Raw genomic sequence first — 18,743 nt, forward strand, 5'->3', positions numbered from 1 at the left:
ATGAGCATAGCGCTGGAGCTGGAGGCCGCTTCGGCGTAGTGCTGGCTCAAAGTCACGGGTATCCCTTTGTCTGTAGTGAAGACAGTAGGCAGTGGGACTGGGGTTCCATTGTGAGCCGTCACAGGTGGAGCTTTGTTTGGACAGTAAGGATCAGCCGACTTCCGATGAGGGGTGCTCGGCAGTGAATGATTGCCTGCAAGCAACAGGAAGAAGCAAAGCATGACAACAACCTGTTAGACGGCCACACGATGAAACGTGAAAAACACTGGATTGTGGAGTTAAAATGGCAATTTAGATGTTCGTATCATAGTTATTCATAGTGATTTTCAATGTTGGGGTTTATGGACCCTTTCCAATTAGATTTTTGCAGTACTGTTCACTGTAACACTACAGGGAAATGTGTGACCATTACATTGTGTTTTCACTATCTAAAGCTACTTCCCCACTGACAGTCATGCGGTGACATTTGCCTATTTGACCATATTTATCTCCGCCACCACAGCATCCACTGTATCGGCTCGGGGGCCGAGGCTTCACCTCAAGACCAGCTTTTAGCTTGGCCTTGTTGTCGACGGTCAGTCTCCTCAGACTCGCCACAAGTTCGGGGTGGTCCCGCTTGAAGTTCGGGTGGTAGTAATAGCGATACTGCACGTCGTTGTATGCATTGGACACCTTGAAACCGTACAAATTGAGATTACGGAGAAAGCTCGAAAAGTTGGCCGTTTTGAAGGTGGCGGTGTTGTTCGAGGCGCTGCTGCTGTTTCTGGGAGACAGGACCTGTTGCTCGACGAGGGTCTGATCAATGACGACTACCAGTCCATCTTTGTCCCAGCAGATGGCTTCATTTAACGGGTTGTTCACCAGACGCCATAGCTTGGCAGGAAAGTTGTTAGTGTTGATGCTCTCGGTGACGCAATCTTCCACCACATCCATGCTTGTGCCTGTAGAATTGGATAAAAAGAGGTAAAGTTAGTGAAGCCTCATCTGAATAACAGGCCAAGCGTCATCAGTTTACGTTAAATAGGTTGAGGTCAATCTTAGTTAGAAAGCTAAGTTGCTTCATGACAATATAATTAACTGATAACGTTAGTAAAGTAGCATTAAAAGGAGCTTATGGTCTAACTAACAGAATGTCCCGGTTCCGACACTTTTCGTTAATGCTGACGATACATATGTCCCAGGTACGACCAGTTAAGCTAACGTTACACTTATGAAGTTAATTAACTTAACTTTAATTGGACTTTCGTAACATTCATGTTTCAAACTCCCCATACTGACACACTTAACTTTAAAATAACTTGGCTTCTAACGTCATTAATAATGTCAACTTTAAAAAAATACATAAAATGCTGTACACAAGACCTGAAAATGCTAACTTTTAGTGTTAACGTTACTGGTAAGCTAAGTTAGCATTAGCTAACGTTAGCTCCCCAACTAACAGTAACTACTCTGAATTGTAATGATCTTTTGCGCAGTCAGGTTTGAGTAAAGTCGCATAGAATTATGTCGACATAGCGTTGTATTTTTGGGGGGTCATAACACACCAAGAAAAAACTCCATGAGAGGTGAACTGTGACTTTACCTGGGTCTGCAAACTCACTCCGGATCTCACAACCGTTGAAAGTTCCCGAACCGTTGAAGCTGTTGGAGTTGTAACGTTCTTCGGTAATAAAGCAAAAAGGGCTTAATTGGGGCCTTAATCCCTTATATTAGTGGATTTTTTTAACATATGCAAGAATGGCCATAACTTCTCAAATATGGATCCCAGAACCCACATATTGTGGACACACATTGTGGACTAGGCCTACAATAGGATCACCTGAATAAAATCCCTCTAGATTATCTAGAAAAGATTTTTGCCTGTATCAAACTCCGACTTCAGCATGGGGTACACGTCCCTAAACTGTACACCCTGTCGCACTCTTGGTGAGATTAGACCAACTTTTACTTCTGAAGATGTCAGAGCCCTGCTTTTTTAATATGTTGTAGACAAGCCCCAATGAGGCACATTCAAGTTGGATGGGACTCCCTAGCACTTAGCATGCCTGCGCGGGAAGAGGGGCAGTTGGCCTACATTTGAATGGGGCATTTTGAACGATAAAATGAATGGAAAGTGATTACCCAAACGGCCCATCCTTCAACTAGTCATAACTTCTCACAACATGGTTGAATTTGATGGGATATTATGAACTGGGTAAACTGGGTGAGATGGGTGAACTGGGTGAGATGGGTGAACTGGGTGAACTGGATGAGATGGGTGAACTATGGATTTGTCACCGAACTCGGCCCAAATTCCCATAGAAAGCAATGGGCTAGGACCCTGAAAATTGAACGGTCAGTCGACCTTTGGCCGATGACCATGTGGTATGAAAATCAAGGGGAAATTCCAAACACTTTTCCCATAGTGAATTATGGATTTCTCACCGAACTCGGCCCAAATTCCCATAGAAAGCAATGGGCTAGGACCCTGAAAATTGAACGGTCAGTCGACCTTTGGCCAATGACCATGTGGTATGAAAATCAAGGGGAAATTCCAAACACTTTTCCCACAGTGAATTATGGATTTCTCACCGAACTCGGCCCAAATTCCCATAGAAAGCAATGGGCTATGACCCTGAAAATTGAACGGTCAGTTGACCTTTGGCCAATGACCATGTGGTATGAAAATCAAGGGGAAATTCCAAACACTTTTCCCATAGTGAATTATGGATTTCTCACCGAACTCGGCCCAAATTCCCATAGAAAGCAATGGGCTAGGACCCTGAAAGTTTAACAGTCAGTCGACCTTTGGCCAAAGACCATGTGGTATGAAAATCAAGGGGAAATTCCATACACTTTCTGCGATGATACACTTCCTGCTATGGTAAACTCCGTACACGTAGAAATTACGGCCTTTTGACTCAATTCTGCCTAAAGACACCTAGAAAACAATGGGCTAGGAGGCTGAAGTTTTCACATTAAGTCAACCTCTGCCCCAAGATGAAATGGTCTGAATATCAACGGGAAATTCTGTACAGTTTTCCCATAGTGATTCATGGCATTTAGCATTTATTTGGCTTAAATAGACGTTCAGTTAATACCCCTAGAAAGCAATGGGGTAGCACGCTGAAATTTTCACAGTCAGTCGGCCCTTGGCCACAAACCACGTGGTAGTGTCTTATTAGATGAGGGTTTCACTGCACCTGGGGCTGATATCTAGTTACAGGGCACGGTTTGTGAGTCAACAGAGGCTGTGAGGTGCAGCATCATACATCACATAATACTATTGTCAGAGTATGACATTCATAATTATCGGTCCAACGTGTGGGGCACAGAAAGATGTGTATGCATGAAAGGAATTTAAAGGGCCGTCTTATGACTTACAGATGAGAATTTGCCCCCCCACTAAAATTAAATTCATATTTTTATTCCTAGGGAGTTCAAAATGCAAACATATGCAACAACCTTGTTTTTAAAAACTACATATTCACTATTTCAAATATTGTTAAAATACCAGGAGAGGATTTAATCCATCTGTTTTGAACAGTGATATAATAATGACTTCTTATGGAATGCATCTCTGCAAACATACCGTGGCTGAACAAACACGAGGTATTCAATACAATATTTGAGCGCCTCGCGCTGCAGGATGCGGAGGAGTGCAACATGTAGATTTTGTCGGCCCTTAGCAGGCCGTGACACCAAAACCACGTTTCCACTAGAAGCCTCATTCCAGCAGCGTGTGAGGAGAGCAGCTCTGTAGCAGAGTTTAAGTTGCTGCCCACGTCCCATAAGGTTTTATGCAGTTTTTTTTTCAACACTTTAAATGGATCATTCATGATTGGCTGTGATAACTTTCTCATCAAGTTCAACAGGACGATCAGCACGCAGAGCTGCAGCGTTACTAAAGAACTTGTAACAGGTGTATTATGACCTCATGTGGCAATTGTTAAAATGTCTGTTCACTTTTTTTTGGGCCGACTTGCTGCCACATTAAGGACAAGAGGCCCACAACGGACAGCAGTTGACTGATGTAGGTACTAATGTGTGATGTAATGTTACGTATTAAGTGAGCACTATTAACAGTATTTGTTCACTGAAAATCAGTGAAAATGATTTGTTTATCAAAATCCATCAACGATTACAGCGTAGATACACTGCAAAAAGGACGCAATAAAAGTGGTCCAAACTCCTTGTGAGCTCCATATGAAGTTGATAAGGCGGAGAGACACCGTGTACAGTTATAACACCGTCCCAAAAGTCTACCTCCCGGACTGTCTCTCGCTCCCCTGGGATCTCATTGACACTCTCTACCTGCTCACTGTTCTGCTGCCTTCACGTGCTGTCGGAGAGTGGGAGTTTATTGAAACGATGCACGTGTACGGCCAGATGTGTTTGGGGGAAGGCTGCATTTTTGTCACCTGGGTTCTTTAAAACGAAATGAGAGACCGTGTAAACAAATGTTGTGGCCGGTACATTAAGTTAGTATTATGATACTACTAGTTAAATTACAGTAAAGTGACGATAGGTATTTACTCCTATTTTTACGCAATGTGATGTCAATTTGTCGTCTTTAATAATAAACAGCTTTCAAATACCAGAGTTGTTACGTGATTACTTTTGAACCCAAAACACTTGCATGTTACAGAATTAAAAAAATAGTTGAAGTAACAACGAAAGGGGAGTTTCCGAGCAGTACCTGAAGGCCACATTGCAGACTGAGGGCGGAGCACAGTCGTAGTGCTGATTAAACACGAGGAAGTGGCTCCCTCTAGTGTTCACAGTGTACAGAACCAGCAGACACCCCAGCACACAAGTGTCAACAAGAAATAATGAAATACAAGTACACAACACACCATCCGGCTGAATTATCGGAAACACATTTCTCTTTAATTATTAGACTTTTACACACTTGCCTTTAAAAACATGTCAAGTTACACATTTTAAAAACACAACTTTTGAAGTGATGCAGCGAAAAATAAAAAGTTTGGGAAATGCAACCATCACAAAGCAAACAAGCACTAGTACGTATAACAAGTATAGTTGAAAGCAATTCATTCAATATTTTCTCCCCCATTTACATCAGTTTGTTACAACTTGCTTTGACAAACGCCACCGATTATGCTATTAAAAGCAGACAGGAAGTCAAACCACCGTACACTAAAATAAGGAGATGCTGAGTTAGCCCTACTGCAGCAAATCTGCAAATCTTATACTTCAAATAATTCTTTAAAAGCATCTCATTTTAGATGCTACTCTATTAAAAAATGTAGAGGTCAATTTACAAGCTTATATATACATGCTTTACAATATATTTTTAAAATTGTACCGTGGTACAAGTAATTCTAAACAAACAATATAAATAGGACTGAGTGTTAAATTATTTTCATTTTCCAAAGTCACTTCCAATAAAGAAACAAATGTACAACATATAACTAATTTTACAATTCTTTAAAAAAAAAAGATTTAAATTTGAACACATCCACAAACTTTTGTACAATAAAGAATCATTAAAATGGAGAATAAAGTCTGTTAATCGTGAGCATTTAGGATCACATCCTGCAGTGAACCAAGACTCCCTGTCACATGCCAATCAAGTCAACAAGTTGACATCAAAACGATAAATAAAACCAACTGTCACTAAACTTGCATTCAAATTTGGAATGCCTTTCCTTCCACGAGTTTTATTCTGACCGCGCTCCCTACGGGTTGAATAATATCTTAGGTGTTTCCTGTGCTTGTGCTGCTGGTGTCCTCAGCCTCGACATCTATGTTCCCAGTGTCCTTCGCATCATCATTGGTAATCTCGCCCTAGCACAGAGGAAACATTAGCAAATAATGAGTAGGTATTCTGCAAGGTTGTTACACATTCTCTAGTAAATATAAATACCCTAACCCTAAAAAATATACATTACATTGACTATGGCATCTTCGGGCATTTGCTCAGGTGGTGAAATCACGGATCCCTCCAGCTGTTTGAATGCGAGTAGATCAGCCCTGCCTCTCACAGACACCACAGTGGGTCCAGGAGACAAATGTTTGGCCTTCCTGACTCTGACAGGGTTGTCGGTTTTAATGGAAAACGGCAGTGACACGGGGCCCGGCTGCACCGGGGCCACAACTCTAACCAGGCTGCTATTGGTCGGAGTTTGCATCACCTCATCTGCAATCTGGAACATTGTGTCGAAGTTAATGTCACATTTTTCCACCTGCTGGTGTTCCTTGTTCTTTGAGTCCTGGTTGTGGTCCACATGAGACAACACATTCACAGGACAGCTTGCCTAAAACAGTGACATAAAAATAAATGCTCTAGACACGATACGTGTTCACCAAACTCCATCCTCCTCGACCAATTACAGCTCTGGTGTGAGTAATTGATTACATGACAGGGCGAATACAGTCAAATTCACCTACCTGGTAATGACTGTGGGTCGGGTAGGATCCTTTCTGAAGCCAACCACCTGCCCTCTGTGACGCCAAAATGTTCGGATCGTAGTACTGGTAAACTTCAAGAAGAAAAACAAAGATATTATTTGAGATTATAAAATGCAGGATTCAGGTTTGGTGTTGAAACCTACATTTGTGCATTCCTAATTAAAAATGACATGTATTCAACACACAAATTAGTATATTTCAGTATGTTACAAGTATATTGTAGCTGAAAAAAGGAATCTACTCGTAAAGTGATGTAAATAGTGTGGTTTATAACTGTTCCAACCAAACTCCTAACAGGTTAACTCATGTCATGCTCACATGGAATGTCGTAGCCAGGTTGATTTTGCGCATTAAAAGTGAAATTTGGATTTCCGTGGTTTGAGTGAGGCAATAAACTCTGGTGAATGAGCATAGCGCTGGAGCTGGAGGCCGCTTCGGCGTAGTGCTGGCTCAAAGTCACGGGTATCCCTTTGTCTGTAGTGAAGACAGTAGGCAGTGGGACTGGGGTTCCATTGTGAGCCGTCACAGGTGGAGCTTTGTTTGGACAGTAAGGATCAGCCGACTTCCGATGAGGGGTGCTCGGCAGTGAATGATTGCCTGCAAGCAACAGGAAGAAGCAAAGCATGACAACAACCTGTTAGACGGCCACACGATGAAACGTGAAAAACACTGGATTGTGGAGTTAAAATGGCAATTTAGATGTTCGTATCATAGTTATTCATAGTGATTTTCAATGTTGGGGTTTATGGACCCTTTCCAATTAGATTTTTGCAGTACTGTTCACTGTAACACTACAGGGAAATGTGTGACCATTACATTGTGTTTTCACTATCTAAAGCTACTTCCCCACTGACAGTCATGCGGTGACATTTGCCTATTTGACCATATTTATCTCCGCCACCACAGCATCCACTGTATCGGCTCGGGGGCCGAGGCTTCACCTCAAGACCAGCTTTTAGCTTGGCCTTGTTGTCGACGGTCAGTCTCCTCAGACTCGCCACAAGTTCGGGGTGGTCCCGCTTGAAGTTCGGGTGGTAGTAATAGCGATACTGCACGTCGTTGTATGCATTGGACACCTTGAAACCGTACAAATTGAGATTACGGAGAAAGCTCGAAAAGTTGGCCGTTTTGAAGGTGGCGGTGTTGTTCGAGGCGCTGCTGCTGTTTCTGGGAGACAGGACCTGTTGCTCGACGAGGGTCTGATCAATGACGACTACCAGTCCATCTTTGTCCCAGCAGATGGCTTCATTTAACGGGTTGTTCACCAGACGCCATAGCTTGGCAGGAAAGTTGTTAGTGTTGATGCTCTCGGTGACGCAATCTTCCACCACATCCATGCTTGTGCCTGTAGAATTGGATAAAAAGAGGTAAAGTTAGTGAAGCCTCATCTGAATAACAGGCCAAGCGTCATCAGTTTACGTTAAATAGGTTGAGGTCAATCTTAGTTAGAAAGCTAAGTTGCTTCATGACAATATAATTAACTGATAACGTTAGTAAAGTAGCATTAAAAGGAGCTTATGGTCTAACTAACAGAATGTCCCGGTTCCGACACTTTTCGTTAATGCTGACGATACATATGTCCCAGGTACGACCAGTTAAGCTAACGTTACACTTATGAAGTTAATTAACTTAACTTTAATTGGACTTTCGTAACATTCATGTTTCAAACTCCCCATACTGACACACTTAACTTTAAAATAACTTGGCTTCTAACGTCATTAATAATGTCAACTTTAAAAAAATACATAAAATGCTGTACACAAGACCTGAAAATGCTAACTTTTAGTGTTAACGTTACTGGTAAGCTAAGTTAGCATTAGCTAACGTTAGCTCCCCAACTAACAGTAACTACTCTGAATTGTAATGATCTTTTGCGCAGTCAGGTTTGAGTAAAGTCGCATAGAATTATGTCGACATAGCGTTGTATTTTTGGGGGGTCATAACACACCAAGAAAAAACTCCATGAGAGGTGAACTGTGACTTTACCTGGGTCTGCAAACTCACTCCGGATCTCACAACCGTTGAAAGTTCCCGAACCGTTGAAGCTGTTGGAGTTGTAACGTTCTTCGGTAATAAAGCGCTCGAGAGGACAGTTTATGACATGCATCGTCTGACGCAGGTGTGTTCATTAGAACACGTCTTTTTGGGGGGAGGTATTCAAGTCCACTGCTACCATTTAAAAATACTCCAGGATAAGTTAAAGTCCTGCATTCCGAATATTACTTAGGTGTACAGAAGTATTAGCAGCATAATAAACGGGTCAAAAGTAAACGCGACCCTTTTGCAGACTTTTCCCTTCTGTTTATTATATATTTTACATAAAATCATTGGCCTGTACTCATGACAGAATATGGAAGTGCTTTTCACAAATAACGTCGTGCTTTTCAAAGATATAAGATGCTTTGGATGAACATTTTTTATTTCATAAAGTCGTATCAATCGCTGTCAAACCAATGCAGTCGAGTAAAAGTAGTGTTTCACTCTGAAACGTAGTCACGTAACATCAACATACGATCATAAAATTAAAATGCAAGTACAGCACAACGTTACTTTAGTAAAGGCATTTAGCTATTGTAGGCGACTGTCTGACGGAGGCTGACATGCCTCAGCGTCTACGAGAAGCTGTAACCAGATATGTGTACTGTAGGAGCACGGGAAACATTTAGGTTCCCGCTTTATGAAAGTTCTCGCTCATAATGCTGCCGTCGTCACATGTGTTCATTCCTGTGAGGATGTGGCGTCACTGGAAAGTCACAACCCTCAGCTGTGTGCAAAAAGAGAGGCTGAAAGACGTCAGTGACAGGATGGGGACACTATGATGGTGGAAAGAGTAAAGCCTCTCTGTCTGTCCAGCTTAAAACAAGTCATTTTTTTAGTTGTCTTGCCAGTAGGGGAGCTGATAGATCAAGTCAAAGCACAGCTCCCGGTTGGCCCATTCACCTCGGTGATTGATTGATCACTGACTCAGACCTGTACTGCTTGTATTTCCACAAACTGCAGCTCACGAAGTCAACTCTCTGCCCCGAAGCTGCCCTCTCATCTGTTTTGTTTATGTATTTCCTCGTTCCTCCACTCCTGCCTCCATTGTCATAAGTCCAAACTCAGCAGATAGTCCTGATATCGATCACCGGCTGGCCCCGGCCGCTCTCGTTTAACCCTCATTATTTTCTGTGCTGATTGCTGGGTGTTGTAATTTGCGCGTTGTAATTGTATCAGATAACTGCTGGTGTGGTTGGTCATTGTACTGCCCGCTGCCTTGCATCAGAACCAACGCTGCTGGGTAATTAGAATTGATTTAGTTACAATTTAATTAATCACACTGTTAAATCTGTTGTACTTACTGCAGACTCACACTGGTAGCTTTCTGTGTGTGTGTGTGTGTGTGTGTGTGTGTTGTCAGTGTTATTCGTGGGCAGAAAAGCTTGATACAAAATGAACAGAGCCATAAGCAAAGCCATTAAATTCATTTGGATACACTTTTATCACACTAATCCTGAAAGATAAGTAACATAACTCAACCCCATCAGTGACAGAGCAGCAGCAAACAATATGATTTCAGGTGTTTGATACGTCTGTGTTCTGCAAATGTTGTGGGAAGATGGTGTTTGCTTTAAGGAACACTTTCAGTGTTTTTCATGATGAAAGATCACTGTACCGATGAAACGGAGACAGGAATTTAAGCATCCTCCCTCGGCGATGGTGAAGCGCAGTACATTCTTTAGCTGTAAATAAAACATGCTGCTTTTGTGTCTCTGTGAGCTGCTTCATTTGTTTCTGTTTTGTGTGACGTGATTGTCCGGGTTCCTCCTTGAATAGCCGCTCAGGCGTGCACACTGCAGCGCCGGCGCTGTTGTTGTTGTTGTTCTCTTCAGGTTTATTCATCCTGAAGAGCGCTGGAGTGTGTTGCTGTGTGTGCGCATCCCTTCGCCCTCCTTCGCGGCTTCGCAGAAAACAAAGGCGCCCCCGCTCTCTTGCAGTCATTAGGATGCACAGGCGCTCCCGGTGTGACGGGGGCCTCTCCTCGAGGGGATTGGGCTCGCAAAGCGCCGCCGCTCGCCTGTTTTTAATAACAATCATCTAAAATTGCTGCAATTAGCCCGCAGCTACAAGGAGATGGAGAGTAGAAAGACGTGGAGGAAGGGCTACGAGCTCAGACTCGGTGAACCTTTCCAATGTCAGCTCCTCTTTCACATGGAAAATTCAAGAGGGCCTTTGTGTTCATCAATTATTAGCTTTGAAAGTTAAAAAGATCCATTGTGTATTTTTAATCAGAGTTATATGGGGAATCTTTAAACTGACTCCCAGTCCTGCCCGGGGCTACAAGCACAGTTACCTCTGCCAAGTCTGTTCTAAGAGGAGAGGTTGAAGCGAGCGCTGGATCCCTTTATGCAGGTGTTCTTCAGGAAAGTAGAACAACAGGCAGACAACACAGAACGACAGTGTTTCTCTGGGATATGATGTAATGAGCTTAAAACTGTGTTTTCTCCAGGTCTACCATCAGGACGTGGAGTATTTAACATTTAGTTTGGAGTGTGTGTGCTCAGTGATGTCTTTGCCAGAAGCGAAGCTGGCCGCACCATGTGGCCAAGGTTAATTCACTGTATCAGCCAAAGTCAGCTCGCCAATGTAGAAATGCATGTTTAAAAAGCTGTTTGATATATTCCTCAATGTTTTTAACATTTGCTTTAAAATCCATAAAAAGGACTGGACCTCTGTTCTATATTTCGTTGTGTTGTGTTCCTGCACGATCCCAAATGTTCCAACAATGTTCAAACCCAGAGGAATCTGCACCACTATTATTCAAGGTAGTGGTGCGTTTCGTTTGGTCGCTTCGGGGTGGTGTTTCCTGTTCCTTCCAGGAAAGAACAGGAAACACCAGATGATGGTGCGCAAGAGATGGAAGTAACACACCTGCCATATTTTTCCCCTTTATTAAGATGAAATGTAGGATGATAGGATAGATAGATCACACGGGCCCATCTGGAGCAACAAAAGGCTTCATTCAACTTGTTTTAACGTATGCAGCTGTACACCTGGAAACAGACTTTGATGTGTAAAATATTTGGAGTTCCCCTTTAACAAGACATGTAGTATTTATTTAGACTTTTAGCTGCTTTTAACAATGCTTGAATGCTTCCCTATTTACAGAAAATTAGCCACCCAAGTTGCTACTCATCTGGCTGGTGCTGAAAGTGGGCCCTTCTACATTTCACTCTTTGGTGTACCATGATTTATTTTTCGCACCAGCAGTTCTCACAAGCAGCTGCGAGCTCATAATGCTTTTCTGACCTCTTCATATCAGTTTCTCTGGCTGAATCATGATGGCAATTCATAACAGTGCAGTGCCAGTGTTTTTGCACCGTGCTTAAGTATGCTTAGTATGATTTTACAGGGCAAACATTTCCAGAAGAAACAAAAGGTCAGACAAAGCCTGTGATACATGTAAATAATGGAATAACTCCCTGCCTGCTCAGGAGAAAGATAAGCTACCTAGCTCAGTAGCTAGCCATCTGTCTCTGGAGCTAAGTCTGCTCTCTTCCAAGCTGCAACAACACTTAGCCACACAGACGTGCGTTGTCATTATAACAACTAACTCTTCAATAGACCACGGAAAACCGTAAAATGTATTTCTATGGTGGCACCCCTTGTAGCTAGCAAAGCTCATTGTAAGTTGTTTTGTAACAACTAGCTATATGGTGGCTACAGGCCTCATTTTTTAACTCTTACTTTGAATATTCCCGTGGTGACCTTCTGATCTAATGCATGGAATCTGAGGATAAAACTCTCTTGCGCACAACACTATATATATACTATAGGAAGAACTTGGAGCAACATTGCATTGGGGTAAGGATAAAAACCCTGACTTTTTGTCCCGCCCTTCCGGACTGCCGAGTTACGATTTTCCAAAGTTCTGTACAGTTTCCCGTAGTGATTTATGGCATTTTGCATTCATTTGGCTTAAATAGACGTTCAGTTAATACCTAGAAAGCAATGGGCTAGCATGCTGACAATTTCACAGTAATTAAATCTTTCCACATAGATTGAGTGGTATGAAAATCAATGGGAAATTCCGTACACCTTTCCTGTAGTAATTTATGGCATTTTGACTTTATCTTGACTTTATTTGGCCTAATTTCCCCAGAAAAGAATGGGCTAGGAGGCTGACATTTTCACAGAAATTCAAGGTTTGCCCATTCATTAAATGGTATGAAAATCAAGTGGAAATTCCAAACACTTTCTCCATAGTGAACTATGGATTTGTGACCTAAGTTGGCCTAAATTCGCATAGAGAACAACGGGCTAGGACCCTGACATTTTCACAGCCAGTCGACCTTTGCCCACAGATTAAATAGTGCGAATATCAATTGGAAATGGACTGTGTTTATTTCACCCAACAGAAAGGATTCGAACCAAATGACACTTATCTTCCCAAGTGGCCGAAAGCCAGTTTACACCAGTCTTTTCTCTAACTTTTTATACTTTAAAACGGGGTAGAGTTTTGAATCCTTTTCTCCTTCAAAGAGGGGCTCGTCACCATTACATGCCTATAATCTGGACGTCGTAACTGCAAATTAAGGTCCCCAAAAACAGCCACAAAGGGCTTAATTGGGGCCTTAATCCCTTATATTAGTGGATTTTTTTAACATATGCAAGAATGGCCATAACTTCTCAAATATGGATCCCAGAACCCACATATTGTGGACACACATTGTGGACTAGGCCTACAATAGGATCACCTGAATAAAATCCCTCTAGATTATCTAGAAAAGATTTTTGCCTGTATCAAACTCCGACTTCAGCATGGGGTACACGTCCCTAAACTGTACACCCTGTCGCACTCTTGGTGAGATTAGACCAACTTTTACTTCTGAAGATGTCAGAGCCCTGCTTTTTTAATATGTTGTAGACAAGCCCCAATGAGGCACATTCAAGTTGGATGGGACTCCCTAGCACTTAGCATGCCTGCGCGGGAAGAGGGGCAGTTGGCCTACATTTGAATGGGGCATTTTGAACGATAAAATGAATGGAAAGTGATTACCCAAACGGCCCATCCTTCAACTAGTCATAACTTCTCACAACATGGTTGAATTTGATGGGATATTATGAACTGGGTAAACTGGGTGAGATGGGTGAACTGGGTGAGATGGGTGAACTGGGTGAACTGGATGAGATGGGTGAACTATGGATTTGTCACCGAACTCGGCCCAAATTCCCATAGAAAGCAATGGGCTAGGACCCTGAAAATTGAACGGTCAGTCGACCTTTGGCCGATGACCATGTGGTATGAAAATCAAGGGGAAATTCCAAACACTTTTCCCATAGTGAATTATGGATTTCTCACCGAACTCGGCCCAAATTCCCATAGAAAGCAATGGGCTAGGACCCTGAAAATTGAACGGTCAGTCGACCTTTGGCCAATGACCATGTGGTATGAAAATCAAGGGGAAATTCCAAACACTTTTCCCACAGTGAATTATGGATTTCTCACCGAACTCGGCCCAAATTCCCATAGAAAGCAATGGGCTATGACCCTGAAAATTGAACGGTCAGTTGACCTTTGGCCAATGACCATGTGGTATGAAAATCAAGGGGAAATTCCAAACACTTTTCCCATAGTGAATTATGGATTTCTCACCGAACTCGGCCCAAATTCCCATAGAAAGCAATGGGCTAGGACCCTGAAAGTTTAACAGTCAGTCGACCTTTGGCCAAAGACCATGTGGTATGAAAATCAAGGGGAAATTCCATACACTTTCTGCGATGATACACTTCCTGCTATGGTAAACTCCGTACACGTAGAAATTACGGCCTTTTGACTCAATTCTGCCTAAAGACACCTAGAAAACAATGGGCTAGGAGGCTGAAGTTTTCACATTAAGTCAACCTCTGCCCCAAGATGAAATGGTCTGAATATCAACGGGAAATTCTGTACAGTTTTCCCATAGTGATTCATGGCATTTAGCATTTATTTGGCTTAAATAGACGTTCAGTTAATACCCCTAGAAAGCAATGGGGTAGCACGCTGAAATTTTCACAGTCAGTCGGCCCTTGGCCACAAACCACGTGGTAGTGTCTTATTAGATGAGGGTTTCACTGCACCTGGGGCTGATATCTAGTTACAGGGCACGGTTTGTGAGTCAACAGAGGCTGTGAGGTGCAGCATCATACATCACATAATACTATTGTCAGAGTATGACATTCATAATTATCGGTCCAACGTGTGGGGCACAGAAAGATGTGTATGCATGAAAGGAATTTAAAGGGCCGTCTTATGACTTACAGATGAGAATTTGCCCCCCCACTAAAATTAAATTCATATTTTTATTCCTAGGGAGTTCAAAATGCAAACATATGCAACAACCTTGTTTTTAAAAACTACATATTCACTATTTCAAATATTGTTAAAATACCAGGAGAGGATTTAATCCATCTGTTTTGAACAGTGATATAATAATGACTTCTTATGGAATGCATCTCTGCAAACATACCGTGGCTGAACAAACACGAGGTATTCAATACAATATTTGAGCGCCTCGCGCTGCAGGATGCGGAGGAGTGCAACATGTAGATTTTGTCGGCCCTTAGCAGGCCGTGACACCAAAACCACGTTTCCACTAGAAGCCTCATTCCAGCAGCGTGTGAGGAGAGCAGCTCTGTAGCAGAGTTTAAGTTGCTGCCCACGTCCCATAAGGTTTTATGCAGTTTTTTTTTCAACACTTTAAATGGATCATTCATGATTGGCTGTGATAACTTTCTCATCAAGTTCAACAGGACGATCAGCACGCAGAGCTGCAGCGTTACTAAAGAACTTGTAACAGGTGTATTATGACCTCATGTGGCAATTGTTAAAATGTCTGTTCACTTTTTTTTGGGCCGACTTGCTGCCACATTAAGGACAAGAGGCCCACAACGGACAGCAGTTGACTGATGTAGGTACTAATGTGTGATGTAATGTTACGTATTAAGTGAGCACTATTAACAGTATTTGTTCACTGAAAATCAGTGAAAATGATTTGTTTATCAAAATCCATCAACGATTACAGCGTAGATACACTGCAAAAAGGACGCAATAAAAGTGGTCCAAACTCCTTGTGAGCTCCATATGAAGTTGATAAGGCGGAGAGACACCGTGTACAGTTATAACACCGTCCCAAAAGTCTACCTCCCGGACTGTCTCTCGCTCCCCTGGGATCTCATTGACACTCTCTACCTGCTCACTGTTCTGCTGCCTTCACGTGCTGTCGGAGAGTGGGAGTTTATTGAAACGATGCACGTGTACGGCCAGATGTGTTTGGGGGAAGGCTGCATTTTTGTCACCTGGGTTCTTTAAAACGAAATGAGAGACCGTGTAAACAAATGTTGTGGCCGGTACATTAAGTTAGTATTATGATACTACTAGTTAAATTACAGTAAAGTGACGATAGGTATTTACTCCTATTTTTACGCAATGTGATGTCAATTTGTCGTCTTTAATAATAAACAGCTTTCAAATACCAGAGTTGTTACGTGATTACTTTTGAACCCAAAACACTTGCATGTTACAGAATTAAAAAAATAGTTGAAGTAACAACGAAAGGGGAGTTTCCGAGCAGTACCTGAAGGCCACATTGCAGACTGAGGGCGGAGCACAGTCGTAGTGCTGATTAAACACGAGGAAGTGGCTCCCTCTAGTGTTCACAGTGTACAGAACCAGCAGACACCCCAGCACACAAGTGTCAACAAGAAATAATGAAATACAAGTACACAACACACCATCCGGCTGAATTATCGGAAACACATTTCTCTTTAATTATTAGACTTTTACACACTTGCCTTTAAAAACATGTCAAGTTACACATTTTAAAAACACAACTTTTGAAGTGATGCAGCGAAAAATAAAAAGTTTGGGAAATGCAACCATCACAAAGCAAACAAGCACTAGTACGTATAACAAGTATAGTTGAAAGCAATTCATTCAATATTTTCTCCCCCATTTACATCAGTTTGTTACAACTTGCTTTGACAAACGCCACCGATTATGCTATTAAAAGCAGACAGGAAGTCAAACCACCGTACACTAAAATAAGGAGATGCTGAGTTAGCCCTACTGCAGCAAATCTGCAAATCTTATACTTCAAATAATTCTTTAAAAGCATCTCATTTTAGATGCTACTCTATTAAAAAATGTAGAGGTCAATTTACAAGCTTATATATACATGCTTTACAATATATTTTTAAAATTGTACCGTGGTACAAGTAATTCTAAACAAACAATATAAATAGGACTGAGTGTTAAATTATTTTCATTTTCCAAAGTCACTTCCAATAAAGAAACAAATGTACAACATATAACTAATTTTACAATTCTTTAAAAAAAAAAGATTTAAATTTGAACACATCCACAAACTTTTGTACAATAAAGAATCATTAAAATGGAGAATAAAGTCTGTTAATCGTGAGCATTTAGGATCACATCCTGCAGTGAACCAAGACTCCCTGTCACATGCCAATCAAGTCAACAAGTTGACATCAAAACGATAAATAAAACCAACTGTCACTAAACTTGCATTCAAATTTGGAATGCCTTTCCTTCCACGAGTTTTATTCTGACCGCGCTCCCTACGGGTTGAATAATATCTTAGGTGTTTCCTGTGCTTGTGCTGCTGGTGTCCTCAGCCTCGACATCTATGTTCCCAGTGTCCTTCGCATCATCATTGGTAATCTCGCCCTAGCACAGAGGAAACATTAGCAAATAATGAGTAGGTATTCTGCAAGGTTGTTACACATTCTCTAGTAAATATAAATACCCTAACCCTAAAAAATATACATTACATTGACTATGGCATCTTCGGGCATTTGCTCAGGTGGTGAAATCACGGATCCCTCCAGCTGTTTGAATGCGAGTAGATCAGCCCTGCCTCTCACAGACACCACAGTGGGTCCAGGAGACAAATGTTTGGCCTTCCTGACTCTGACAGGGTTGTCGGTTTTAATGGAAAACGGCAGTGACACGGGGCCCGGCTGCACCGGGGCCACAACTCTAACCAGGCTGCTATTGGTCGGAGTTTGCATCACCTCATCTGCAATCTGGAACATTGTGTCGAAGTTAATGTCACATTTTTCCACCTGCTGGTGTTCCTTGTTCTTTGAGTCCTGGTTGTGGTCCACATGAGACAACACATTCACAGGACAGCTTGCCTAAAACAGTGACATAAAAATAAATGCTCTAGACACGATACGTGTTCACCAAACTCCATCCTCCTCGACCAATTACAGCTCTGGTGTGAGTAATTGATTACATGACAGGGCGAATACAGTCAAATTCACCTACCTGGTAATGACTGTGGGTCGGGTAGGATCCTTTCTGAAGCCAACCACCTGCCCTCTGTGACGCCAAAATGTTCGGATCGTAGTACTGGTAAACTTCAAGAAGAAAAACAAAGATATTATTTGAGATTATAAAATGCAGGATTCAGGTTTGGTGTTGAAACCTACATTTGTGCATTCCTAATTAAAAATGACATGTATTCAACACACAAATTAGTATATTTCAGTATGTTACAAGTATATTGTAGCTGAAAAAAGGAATCTACTCGTAAAGTGATGTAAATAGTGTGGTTTATAACTGTTCCAACCAAACTCCTAACAGGTTAACTCATGTCATGCTCACATGGAATGTCGTAGCCAGGTTGATTTTGCGCATTAAAAGTGAAATTTGGATTTCCGTGGTTTGAGTGAGGCAATAAACTCTGGTGAATGAGCATAGCGCTGGAGCTGGAGGCCGCTTCGGCGTAGTGCTGGCTCAAAGTCACGGGTATCCCTTTGTCTGTAGTGAAGACAGTAGGCAGTGGGACTGGGGTTCCATTGTGAGCCGTCACAGGTGGAGCTTTGTTTGGACAGTAAGGATCAGCCGACTTCCGATGAGGGGTGCTCGGCAGTGAATGATTGCCTGCAAGCAACAGGAAGAAGCAAAGCATGACAACAACCTGTTAGACGGCCACACGATGAAACGTGAAAAACACTGGATTGTGGAGTTAAAATGGCAATTTAGATGTTCGTATCATAGTTATTCATAGTGATTTTCAATGTTGGGGTTTATGGACCCTTTCCAATTAGATTTTTGCAGTACTGTTCACTGTAACACTACAGGGAAATGTGTGACCATTACATTGTGTTTTCACTATCTAAAGCTACTTCCCCACTGACAGTCATGCGGTGACATTTGCCTATTTGACCATATTTATCTCCGCCACCACAGCATCCACTGTATCGGCTCGGGGGCCGAGGCTTCACCTCAAGACCAGCTTTTAGCTTGGCCTTGTTGTCGACGGTCAGTCTCCTCAGACTCG

This window comes from Melanostigma gelatinosum (assembly GCF_949748355.1).
Source record: "Melanostigma gelatinosum genome assembly, chromosome: 14".
In the NCBI taxonomy this organism is placed as follows: Eukaryota; Metazoa; Chordata; class Actinopteri; order Perciformes; family Zoarcidae; genus Melanostigma; species Melanostigma gelatinosum.